The following is a 12,794-nucleotide window of genomic DNA, read 5'->3' as shown; positions in this document are numbered from 1 at the left end:
GAGGAGGGGACAAATGCTGCTGGTGATTTGTGTGGTCAGTGGTTGCTGTTGTCATTTCCTAATGGGTTTTGCATTGCGTTGATAGCTAACCTTGAAATTTCCTGTGATGAGCCCAATCCCACCCTGTGGTTGATATGAACATAATTAAACCAAACTAAAATCCTTCCAAAGAAAGCACTTTGTTTTACCCTGGATTTTGCTTTAATTTTAACTTGGTACATTTCATCCTCAGTGGTGAATAGATCACCTTAAATTTGATAAGTAGATTATCTTTACAAAGTGTTTTGATTGTAAGCTTTTAAAAAAGCCAGTCTTATTTTCTGTGATCAAAATTTAAGCCATGGGTCTCCTGGATACTGAAAAAAGCAATTGCAAGCACATAGGCGAAGAGCTGTGACCAAGGGCCCTACCTGACTGCAGTCTGGAAAACTTAAGGGAAAGTAGCAATGAAAATTGGAATATTTCAATGTATAGATTTCTAGGAGGTTTTAAGTGCAGGGAATATGTTTTCTAGCCAGATTGATTTTTATGTATGTTATGAAATGGAAAATATTGACCTGGTTAGGCCAACTAGATTATGAGGGTTTTTTTATCAGGAAGAAGTTTCTGGCACAGTCCCCACGAAAGGCTAGAAGAAGTGCCAGAAGATTACTAAAGGAGGATGTTCAGCAGACACCCTGTGATAGGGACTGGTGAGCACAGTTCTCTGACATCCTGAAGAAAGCTGGAGGTGATTTCAGGAAGTGACTGCATAAGGATCACTCTGTGTCTTCACTGCTGATGAGGTAGTGATCTCGGGCAGCGAGCACTTTCTAAAAGCATGTGTCACTTTCTGGTGCCAAGTGCTACTCATTCAGAAGGACTTCCCGACTTTGAAATTCTATCTGAATGAAGAGGCTACTGCTTCCTCACTGCCCCACCTCACTGCTGACCTGAGGGCACCCAGGTTCTTTTGTTTTTGTGGCCTGCTTAGATAACTAGTGGTTCCACTGTTCAGGGCGCAGCCAATGTCATTTGGATGTTATTCCTTGAGAATTCCTTCTTCTGATGTTTCTTCTTTCTTCCTTTAAAAACAGTTTAATAACCAGGACCCTAAATAGCCAAATCCTCATCTGCAAGGTCACCAAGGGAGAGAGATACTTGAAGGACAAAGCCAGGGGAAGGAGTACTTTAAAACTTACTGGGTATTTGGCCCAAAACTACTTTGTGGAAACCTAGCTCAGGTGATTGAACTTGGAAGACCTCAGCAGCCTCTTTTCCTCTAGGTTCCAAGTTGAAGGGATGAGATGCTTCAGTTTCTCATTAGTGATTGGTACCAATACAAGGGCAAGGAAATATTGATGGATGGACGTGATGGCAGAATTGATGCCCAGGGTGGATATTAATAATTCACTTTATCCTTTGTTTGGGAAATTCTGATGCCAGACGTACTCTTGATTTGTCCTCTGTTGTAATTTTCCTCCATCTCTGTTGCAGGTAAGTGTCACTGAGTGCTTTACAAGTCCACCGTATGCAGTTTTTTTCCTTACTGTTTTTACGGTCTTCGTATCCTACTGTTATATATATTGCTTCCTCACTGGCCCTGACTGAGGGAACAGCCTTAATCCTTCCCTCAGAATCTGGTACCAATTTCTCTTTCCTGCTAGCCTCTAAATAGAGTTTTGAAACCACATGGCTGTTTCTCATTTCTTGCCCTCTTGATATTTAGGAAAATTGCAATTTGCTTTTTTAAAAATCATGGTGTTTTTAAGGATATTTCAACCAGCTTCTCTTCTCTGGATAATATAAAATCTGGTTACAGTTAGGATGTTAGTTCTTTTTGCACCATTTAAGGGTTTGAAATTTGTTATTGAAACAAACCATAACCTTAAGAACATCATAAACTTTTCCTAAGACTTCTAGAAAGGTTCATTGCTTTGTGTTGTAATTGCAAATGGATTATTAATCCTAGTTCACACCTGTGTGCAAAAGAGTGATTTTTGTTTGAATATCATGTTTTTTTTTACCCAAAGTAAACATGACATATTACATGTGTGTACTTAGTATATCCCTTTTTGCCCGGGAAACATTCATATCTTTACCATAACTACCAATTTCTCTGGTAATTGAGCAGGTAACCCCAGCTGTATGCAGCAAGTGTCTATCATTGCATTCAGAGAAAAGTTTCTCTGGGCATCTCAGACCTACACAATAGTTTCTTCTAGGAAGACAACATGGATCTGGATCATCCTCAGCCCTTGAGAGAATAGGCCAAAGACCTGGGCCCCTTTTGTAGGTCCAGCCCCACAGCCTCCCAAGGCTGAGCTTTTACCACTTCCCAGGCAATGGCATTGTTGTCAGCATAGAAAACTGCCATCTGTGTCAAGACTGGGGACAACCCAAATAAATATTCTTTGGTATCAAGTATTTGAGTAACGATCGCCTGATTAGCAAACTCCAAAGGATAAAAAAACATCATGACTAATTGGTACAGTAGCTCTTTATCATACATCTTTGGGAACTTTAAGAACAGTTTTGGCCTCTGAGTCTTGGCGATGGTGACCTAATCAGGTTGTGATGTACTTTTCCTGTTCTCTACCTTAGTAGGGTCTGTCAGAGATCTTGTTCAGTTTTCTGGTCTGGAGAGAAGCTTCTGCCAGTACCCTGATGACTGAACATGGGTTTGAATGTAGAGTCGGTGACCCTCTAAGTTCTCACTTTTGTCTCTGGCCACCTTCAACTCTTTTTTTGAAGGGAGAATCTACATGGAATCCTTGTTCCCTTCCGAGGTTTGAATCGATCTATTACTGTGCCTCCTGGGGCCTGCCCAAGTCAACCGTAGGAGTCAGGAAGAGCCCTTTTTTTCACACTTAAAATTCATCTCCTTCCAGCAACAGGCCTATTCATTGCCTAGGTTTAAGCTCTCTTTCCTTGGATAAAAAGTAACCGTATTTCCCTTTGGCTGAGAAAAGCAGATCCATATGATTATTCTCCTGTGATACTTTGGGGTTACTGAAATGCCAAGAACCCTTACTCCTGACTGTCTAGAAACCCTTCTTTCTCCGAGCTAATTTTTTTCATTTCCTTTCTGCTAGTGTTTCCAGATTCTGAGATCAAATCTTTCTTATATTTTTGTTTCCTAGCTCTCCACTGTGTATAATGATGATTAATATAATTAGAAGACAGTTATGTTTGCTTCAGAAATTATATTAAAAATTAAATATAAGGCAGTTTCCCATCAACCACAATTTTTGGCCAATGTTTTGTGCCAGTGTTTTAAAGTATATTTTTGTTTTTAAAAAAGAGTAAAACTTTGTCCAGACCTATGTTAGAAGGATACAGTGGGAATTTTTGCTTCCCTGTCTTTTATTTATTTATTTTTAGCTGCGTTGGGTCTTCGTTGCTGCACGCGGGCTTTCTCTAGTTGTGGCGAGTGGGGGCTGCTCTTTGTTGCAGTGCATGGGCTTCTTGTTGCAGTGGCTTCTCTCGTTGCCGAGCACAGGCTCTAGGCGCGCAGGCTTCAGTAGTTGTGGCATGTGGGCTCAGTAGTCGTGGCTCACGGGCTTAGTTGCTCTGCGGCATGTGGGATCTTCCCGGACCAGGGTTCGAACCTGTGTCCCCTGCATTGGCAGGCGGATTCTTAACCACTGCACCACCAGGGAAGCCCTTCCCTGTCTTTTAGACTGAGTGGGTGATGCATTCATATCATGTGTGATTCAGGTAGAGACAGATGGTCAGGACCTCCAATGTCTAAGACCTGTGCTAGACCAGCCATTCCTCCCTGTGAAGTCCATTATGGTTTATTACAGGATATTGAATATAGTTCCCTGAGCTAATACAACAGGACGTTGTTGTTTATCCATTCTGTATAAAATAGTTTGCATCTGCTAATCCCAAACTCCCAATCCTTCCCTCCCCTACCCTACCTCCCCCTTGGCAACCACAGGTCTGTTCTTTATGTCTGTGAGTCTGTTTCTGTTTCGTGGAAGTTCATTTATGTCATATTTTAGATTCCACATATAAATTATGTCCTATGGTATTTGTCTTTCTCTTTCTGATTTACTTCGCTTAGTATGATAATCTCTAGGTCCATCATGTTGCTGCAAATGGCATTATTTCACTCTTTTTTATGTCTGAGTAGTATTCCATTGTGTGTGTATGTGTGTGTGTATACCACATCTTTTTTATCCATTCATCTGTCGATGGACATTTAGGTTGCTTCCATGTCTTGGCTACTGTAAATAGTGCTGCTATGAAAATAGAGGTGCGTGTATCTTTTTGAATTATAGTTTTGTCTGGATATATGTTCAGGAATGGGATTGCTGGATCATATGGCAACTCTTTTAGTTTTTTAAGGAGCCTCCATACTGTTTTCCATAGCAGCTGTACCAATTTACATTCCCACCATCAGTGTAGGAGGGTTCCCTTTTCTCCACACCCATGAAGCTTCTTTTACCTTCTCATTCCTGCCAATAGTTAGAATTATTCAGCTTTCTAGTTTTTTATACTCTAGAGATTAAGTTCTGTAAATTGCCTTTGCATATCGTTTGCCCATTGTTCCATCATAGTTACTGTTCTGTTGTTGATTTGCAGGCAGTTCTTACCTATTCTCTATAATAATCCCTTTTCCACTTTAGGCATTACAAATATCTCCTACCATTCTGTCCTTTAGTCATTTGTCTATTAACTTTATGGTGTTTTTCACTGAACAAAAATTCTTAATTTTTCTGTGATAAAATTAATCATATACTTTATGGGTTTTTTTTTTTAGTTTTTTGCATATTCCTAGGTCACATAGATGTTTTCTCATACAGTCTTTTTTAACTCCACAGTTTTGCCTTTTGCTGAACTTCATGAAGCTGATTCTTTATTGATTGAGAGTATCATTTGGTTTCTCTCCTTTAAATGTGTTTTTGTTATTGAACCATCCTCGAATTCCTAGGATAACTCCTACTTAATCCCAATATATTATTATTTTTTAAGTACAATATTGGATTTACTTAGGTAATATATAGTGTAGGATTTTTTTGTATCATGTTAAACGGACATATCATTTTCTTATCATTATCTGGTTTTTACAGTCAAGATTATATTAGCTTCATAAAACGTCCTGGTCATTTTTTAAAAAAATTTTTATTGGAGTATAGTTGCTTTACATGTTGTGTTACTTTCTGCTGTACAGCAAAGTGAATCAGTTATACGTATACGTTTATCCCCTCTTTTTTAGATTTCCTCCCGTTTAGGTCACCACAGAGCATTGAGTAGAGTTCCCTGTGCTGTACAGTAGGTTCTCATTTATCTATTTTATACATAATAGTGTATATATGTCAATCCCAATCTCCCAATTCATCCCACCACCACCCCTTTCCCCTTGCTATCCATAAGTTTGTTCTCTACATCTGTGTCTCTATTTCTGCTTTGCAAATAAATTCGTCTGTACTGACGGTTTACTATTTTCCCAGAATAGCTTGTATAAGACAGGAGTTACATTGTAAAGCATACTCCAATAAAAATTAATTTAAAAAAACAGGAATTAAGTCTTCCTTAAAATTTGGTAGACCTCATTGTAAAATTTTCTGCAACTGCTGTTTTTCAGAAGGCGAGATCTTTGCTCTTTCAGTCTCTTTTATACTGATTGGTCTGTTCAGTCTCTCTTTTTGATGCCAATTTTGGCATAACTGAAGGGGAATTTATCCATTTGAATTTATGATCACATAGATATTCCTAATACTCATTAATATTCTTTAATTATTAAAATAACTCCTTGTGTCAGTATTTTTGCCTCCCTTTTCATTCTGTATTTTAATTGTTTGACTCTTCTCTTTTTTCTTAACTCTTGCTTGCCAAAGATCTATCTTATTAATCTTTTCAAGGAACATGATTTTTGGTTGTGTTATTTTTCTGTTTATTGTTGATGATGTTGTTCTGTATATCATTGATATTTGCCCTTATCTTAGTTATTTATTCCTTACTTGGGGGTGTTGCTTTTTTGCCCTTTTCCCAACTTCTTGAGTTGAATATGTCTTTTCAACTTCTCTTGTTTCCTTTGAAATATTTTTAAAGCTATAAAATTCCCTCTAAATACTTCTTTTGCCATACCTAGGATATACCTAGGTATATTTTTATATACATGCATACCCAGATATGTATTTACACATAATAATCACTGATACTTATTGAACATTTACTGTGTGCTAGGCCCTAAGTACTTTATAATTATTCCTCATGACATTTAATTATTTAATTCTTATAGCATATCCAGTATATGTTCTGCCTATGTTCTCTTCTAGGAGTTTTATGGTTTTGGATCTTAACTTTAGGTCTTTAATCCATTTTGAATTTATTTTTGTATATGGTTTGAGGAAATGTTGTCATCTCATTCTTTTACATGTGGCTGTCCAGTGTTCCCTGCACTACTTACTGAAGAGACTGTCTTTTATCCATTGTATATTCTTGCCTCCTTTATCATAGATTAATTGATCATAGGTGCATGGGTTTACTTCTGAGCTCTCTGTTCTGTTCCATTGATCTATATGTCTGTTTTTGTGCCAGTACTGTGCTGTTTTGATTACTGTAGATTTGTAGTATAGTCTGAAGTCAGCGAGGGTGGTACCTTCAGCTTTATATTCTCTTTTTCCCAAGATTACTTTGGCAATTTAGGGTCTTAAAGTCTGTGGTTCCGTATACAATTCAGGATTATTTGTTTTAGTTCTGTGAAAAATGTCATGGGTATTTTAATAGGAATTGCATTAAATCTGTAGATTGCTTTGGTTAGTATGGCCATTTTAACAATACTAATTCTTCTAATCCAAGAGCGTGGAATATCTTTTCATTTCTTTGTATCATCTTCTACTTTCCTTCATCAGTGTTTTATAGTTTTCACAGTATAGGTCTTTAATCTCTTTGTTTAAGTGTATTCCTAGATATTTTATTCTTTTTGATGAGATTTTGAATGGCATTGGTATTTTTTTCTTTCTCTTTCTGATATTTCATTATTCAAATATAGAAAAGCAACAGATTTCTGTATATTAATCTTGTATCCTGTAACATTACTGAATTCACTTATTAGTTGTAATAGTTTTTTTTTGAGACATTTGAGTTTTCTGTATATAGTAGCAGTATCATCTGCAAATAGTGACAATTTTACTTTTTCCCTTCCAATTTAGATGCCTTTTGTTTCTCTTTCTTGTCTGATTGCTGTGGCCAGGACTTCCAATACTGTGTTAAATAGAAGTGGCGAGAGTGGGCATACTTGTCTTGTTCCTGATTTTAGAGGAAAGGCTGTCAGCTTTTCACCATTGGGTATGATGTTAGCTGTGAATTTGTCATAAATGGCCTTTATTATGTAGATATATGTTCCCTCTCTACCACCTTTGATCAGAGTTTTTATCATGAATGGATATGGAATTTCATCAACTACTTTTTCTGTGTCTATTAAGATGATTATGTGATTTTTATCATTTTTGTTAATGAGCTGTACCACATTGATTTGCAAATATTGAACCATCCTTGTGTCCTTGGAATACATCCCACTTGATTATGCTGTATGATCCTTTGTATATATTGTTGGATTTGGTTTGCTAATATTTTGTTGAGAATTTTTGCATCTATATTCATCAAAGATATTGGCTTGTAATTTTTTTTTTTTTTTTTTTGTAGTGTCTTTGGTTTTGGTATCAGGGTAATGGTGGCCTCACTGAGTGAATTTGGGAGCGCTCTGTCCTCTTCAATTTTTGGAATAGTTTGAGGAGGATAGGTATTAGCACTTCTTCATATGTTTGGTAGAATTCCCCAATGAAGCCATCCAGTCCTGGGCTTTTGCTGGCTGTGAATTTTTTAAATTACAAATTCAATTTCACTACTAGTGATCAGTCTATTCATATTGTCTGTTTGTTCTTGATTTAGTCTTGGCAGGTTGTATGTTTCTAGAAATTTGTCTGTTTCTTCTAGGTTATGCAGTTTGTTGGTGTATAACTGTTTGTAGTATTTCCTTATGATTTTTTGTATCTCTGTGGTATTGGTTGTTATTGCTCCTCTTTCATTTCTAATTTTGTTTATTTGGGTTCTCTCTCATTTCTTCTTGGTGAGTCTGGCTAGAGGGTTATCAATTTTGTTTGTGTTTTCAGAAAACTAGCTCTTGGTTTCATTGATCTTTTCTGTTGTTCTTTTGGTCTCTATTTAATTTCCTCTCTGATCTTTATTATTTCTTTCCCACTGCTGACTTTGGGTTTTGTTTGTTCTTCTTTTTAGATGGTAGGTTAGGTTGTTTATTTCAGATTATTCTTGTTTCTTGAGGAAGGCCTTTATCACTCTAAACTTCCCTCTTAGAACTGCTTTTGCTGCATCCCATAGAGTTTGTGTTTCCATTTTCTTTTGTCTCGAGGTATTTTCTGATTTCCCCATTGACCCATGTTGTTTAGTGTTTACATGTTTGTGCTTTTCCCATTTTTCTTTCTGTAATTGACTTCTAGTTTCATACTGTTGTGGTTGGGAAACATGCTTGTTGTAATTTCTGTGCTCTTAAATTTGTTGAGACTTGTTTTGTAGCATAGCATGTGATTTATCCTGGAGAGTATTCCTTGTGTTCTTGAAAAGAATTTGTATTCTGCTGCAGACAACTTTATTTAAACCTGTGATTCTCAAGTTATTTGGTCTCAGGACACTTCTGTGTTCTTAAGAATTATTGAAGACTCCAAAATGCTTTTGTGTATGTAGGTTATATCTATCAATATTTCTGTATTTAAAATTAAAACAAAGAAAGCCTTAAAATATTGCAAAATAAGTGTACTTACTTCTAGTTGTGTTTCTGTGTACATTTAAGGAAAACTTCAGATTTTAAAATAATGATTTATTGGGCATTAGTGAGGTTAATGATTTATAGTAGATAAAACCACAGTCAAAATACTGAGGAGAAAAATGGAATTAACTTCTAAAATATACTTGTTTGTACTTTAAATTGATAATCTTAGAAAATTCTAGAAAACACAAGAATACATAAGCACACATTCTATTGTTCATTAGAGCAGGGATTAGCAAAGGTATTCTGTAAAGGACCACATAGTAAATATTTCCAGCTTTGTGGGATACACCAGAGACAGAGTCTTCTGTGTCACAACTACTCAACTCTGTTTTTGTAGCCTGAAAGTGGCTGTGGAGAATATGTAAATGAGTGGACATGGCTGGATTTGGCCTGTGGGCCAGTTTAGTTTGCTGACCTCTACTTTACAGACATGAGAAAATGAGAGTGAAAGAGACAAATAATGTCTTAGTATTATTATGAAAAGAGTCTTGACCTTGTGGGCCTTTGGCAGGATCTCAAACCACACTTGGAGAACCACTGGTTTAAGCTACTGAAATTGATAGTCGATGCTGAACAAGACTTTAATGAATGTTTTAATTATTTACTGTTAGGAAATGCAACACGCTAATTAAAATAATTTGGGTAAAAATCTGTTGCCTCAATTTTTGCTCAATTGTGGGGTCTTTTTTGGGGACTGTGCCCCGTTTTGCTGTTTTGACTATAGTATGGTCTATGTATGTCTTAGTTTATCAAACCTATTCATAATGTGAATTTTGAATCTTACATCTTCTTAATATGTTTAATAGTTTATATATAGCATTATTGCACATGAGAAAAAACTTGAGTATTAGAAAAAAAACATTGAGTATTTTGTGTTGTTTAGTATTAATTTGAAAGGAAATTTTTTCCAGCAATTTCCTACATGTAATTGTTGATATATAAGAAAGCTATTGGGGTTGTTGTGTGTATCTTTAAACTGGATACCTTAATGAATGCTCTTATTATTTCCAATAATTTTCTAGTTGGTGGCTTTGATTTTCTAGGTATAAAACAATTTTATCTGCAGATAATAATTTTGTCCCTAACTTTCTAATTTGTGCTTCTCATTTTTTCCTCATGTCATTGGCCATTGCTTTAAGAACTGTATTACATAATAGTGGTGATTGCCTTCTTCTGGACTTTAACAGGAATGCTTCCAGTATTAAACCCTCAAGCACAGTGCTGGTTGTTCGCTTCAGACCTAGTTAGCCAAGTGTCCTTTTTCTTTTTTAACTAAAAGTTTCTATTGGGAATGGATATTGAATTTTTCTTTCAGGTGCCTTCTGAGCTTCTTTCAAGATTTTGGGTTTTTTTCCCCTTTGGCTTGTTCACTTGATGACACATAACGTTGAATAATTCTTGCATCCCTCATACAGCCATGACTCTCTCTTGGTCGTGGTGTATAGCATGTTTTAACATGTAACTCAGTTCTGTTTGCTGATATTTATTTATGATTTTTGGATTTAAAATACAAAATGTGTGATTTGTCTGCAGTTTCTTCTTATTGTGCTGTCTTTTTTGTGTTTTGGTATCAGGCTCTGTTAACTTTTTGGGAAGAACTGGGGAGCCTTTTTCTCGCTGCTTTGGAGCAGTCAGAATAGCATTGAGAATGATCAAGTGTTCTCAGTACTTGAAGCATTTAAAGAACACATGGTTGGAACATGGGTTGGGCTTTCTTTAGCTGGCAGCTTTCTCCATGTGTAATGATTATTTTGTTTCTGTAGGGTTTTTTCCCTCTTGCATTAATTTTGATAATGCAAAATTAAAATTATATTTTCCAGGAAAATCATACATTTTCGCCACCTATTCTAATATTTTAGAATAGAGTTGTACGAAGTTTTTTCAATTAATTTCCTCTGCATCTATAATCAAACCTTTCAGTTTTCCCCTCATTTTTTATTACACTAGGAAGTAACTTGTCTGTTTAATTTTTAGTAGAAACTTATTTCTACTATTTTTATTTATTGTAAGTAATCTCTACCTTTATCTTGTATTCCTAAGGACTTTCTTTTAAACATGTTAAGTCTGAGGTGGTCATGTATAGTTGGAAATGTAGGTTGAAGTTGACGTCAGAGATTGGATTGGAAATGTAGTTTAAAGCGTCATCGGCATCTGTTTAGGTCCTTGAAGAACCCCTCTATTCTAAGAGTTTCTTTAAGGGACTGTCAAAGGATGGGGGCCTACCTATTCTCTTCTGCCACCTGAGTTTCCCTCCTTGAAAGCAATAAATATTATCACACTATTCCCTGCCCTACACTCTCTATAAGAAACAGAAACTCTTGTGGTTTTCAAAATCTTTTGTGTGTGTGATAAAATATATATAGCACCAAATTTGTCTTTTTAACCATTTTTATGTTTACAATTCAGTCCCATTAATTACATTCATGATGTTGCACAGCCATTACTATTATCTAGTTCTATTCCCACACGTTTTTTTAATCATGCTAAACAGAAACTCTGTAACCATTAAACAACTCCCCATTTCACCCACCCCAGTCTCTGCTAACCACTAATCTACTTCCTCTCTATAAATTGTCTCTTCTTGATATGTCATATAAGTGGAGTCATACAATATTCCTCCTTTTGTGTCTGGCTTATTTCATTTAGCATAATGTTTTCAACGTTCATCTATGTTGTAGCACGTGTCAGAATGTCATTCCTTTTCATGACTGAGTAGTATTTCATTATATTGAATATACCACATTTTGTTTATCCATTCATGTTGATGGACACTGGTTTGTTTCCACCTTTTGGCTATTGAATAGTGAGTAATGCTGAAATGAACATTGGTGAGCAAGTATCTGAGTTCCTGTCTTCAATTCCATTGAAATTATACCCAGTAGTAGAATTGCTGGGTCATATACTTAGCTGTTTGAGAAATGTGGGTGTTTTTAAAGGAATTTTTAAATTGTTAAATACATAGTTATTAGAAGGGTTAACAGAGATAGAAAACCATGATGAATTATAACAATCTTGAAAAAATAATATTTGTTCTTTACTGAAATATGATCGAAGCTTGTCCAGTTCTTTCTCTGGCTTGTCATTTTCACCTTCTCCTCTTCTCATTTTTTATCATTGAGTCAGTCCTACCTATTTTCTCTTTGACGTATCAACAGTCCTAGGGAGCTTGGGTTTCAGAACATTTTTCTAACATTACAAGTAATTTATTTTCTAGAATATACTCTGCCCCAATCCATTCCTTACAGCACCTAGAATAGACCTGCCTGTCAGCCTTCTTGCTAGTACTTTAACACCAAATTATTGGAATAGAAATTTAAATAAAAGCAAGTAATCTATATTAAATGTAGTTCATGCTGTTACCTGGAAACAGAAGTTCCCAGGCCTCTAGTATGTCTGTCACTATGTGTGCCTGCCCTTCTCCTCAGTAGAGGTAAATGAAGACTTGAAGGTCTCTGGAGCCACACCCCCCTACCCATGGTTCTTTTAGCACCTTTGCAGTATTGCACTCTTGATTCTCTTGCTTGCTGTCCACTTTTAGCTTTATACTTGCCTCCCTGAATTACTTAATAATCTACTTTTGGGGGGCTTACTGGTAATAAAAATGTAGATCAGCATCTTTGTGTGATGGTATCATTTTCTCCTTATTTCCAGTCACCCTTGGAATCTTTCTTCCAAGTCTGTCTACTCATCCCTCTCTCTGGTACTTTCCAGGTCAGGCTAGTCTATGCTAGTGATGAGGGTCATATCTGTTTACAGTTGCATTACTATAGAAATCATAAAATTCTGGACCTACCTGAGTCCTACAAGATCAGGTACTCTCCTTGACAGGTGTTAGTCCACCCCTCGGGGCTTCCAGTGGAGTACTTCACATTATTTATAAATATTTCATGACACTAAATGAAAATAGTTCATTTGCTTTAAGACTGCAAGGTCAACTTATTTTACTTTTGATACAAATGATACTAGCCTACCATGGTAACATTGACTTTTCTTGGTGATCAGAGGCTCTAATTAA

The 12,794-nt window shown here is 36.1% G+C and overlaps 1 protein-coding gene across 9 annotated transcripts in view; it reads left to right on the top strand.

Annotated features, from left to right (window-relative positions):
* DIS3L2 (DIS3 like 3'-5' exoribonuclease 2) overlaps positions 1-12,794 on the top strand; it is a 376,911-nt gene that overhangs the window by 125,491 nt on the left and 238,626 nt on the right. The gene's annotated exons all lie outside the window — the stretch shown is intronic.

The sequence above is a fragment of the Phocoena sinus genome, chromosome 7 (assembly GCF_008692025.1).
Source record: "Phocoena sinus isolate mPhoSin1 chromosome 7, mPhoSin1.pri, whole genome shotgun sequence".
Taxonomy (NCBI): domain Eukaryota; kingdom Metazoa; phylum Chordata; class Mammalia; order Artiodactyla; family Phocoenidae; genus Phocoena; species Phocoena sinus.
Note: the sequence above shows the minus strand (reverse complement) of the source record. Positions and strands in the feature narration are given on the sequence as shown.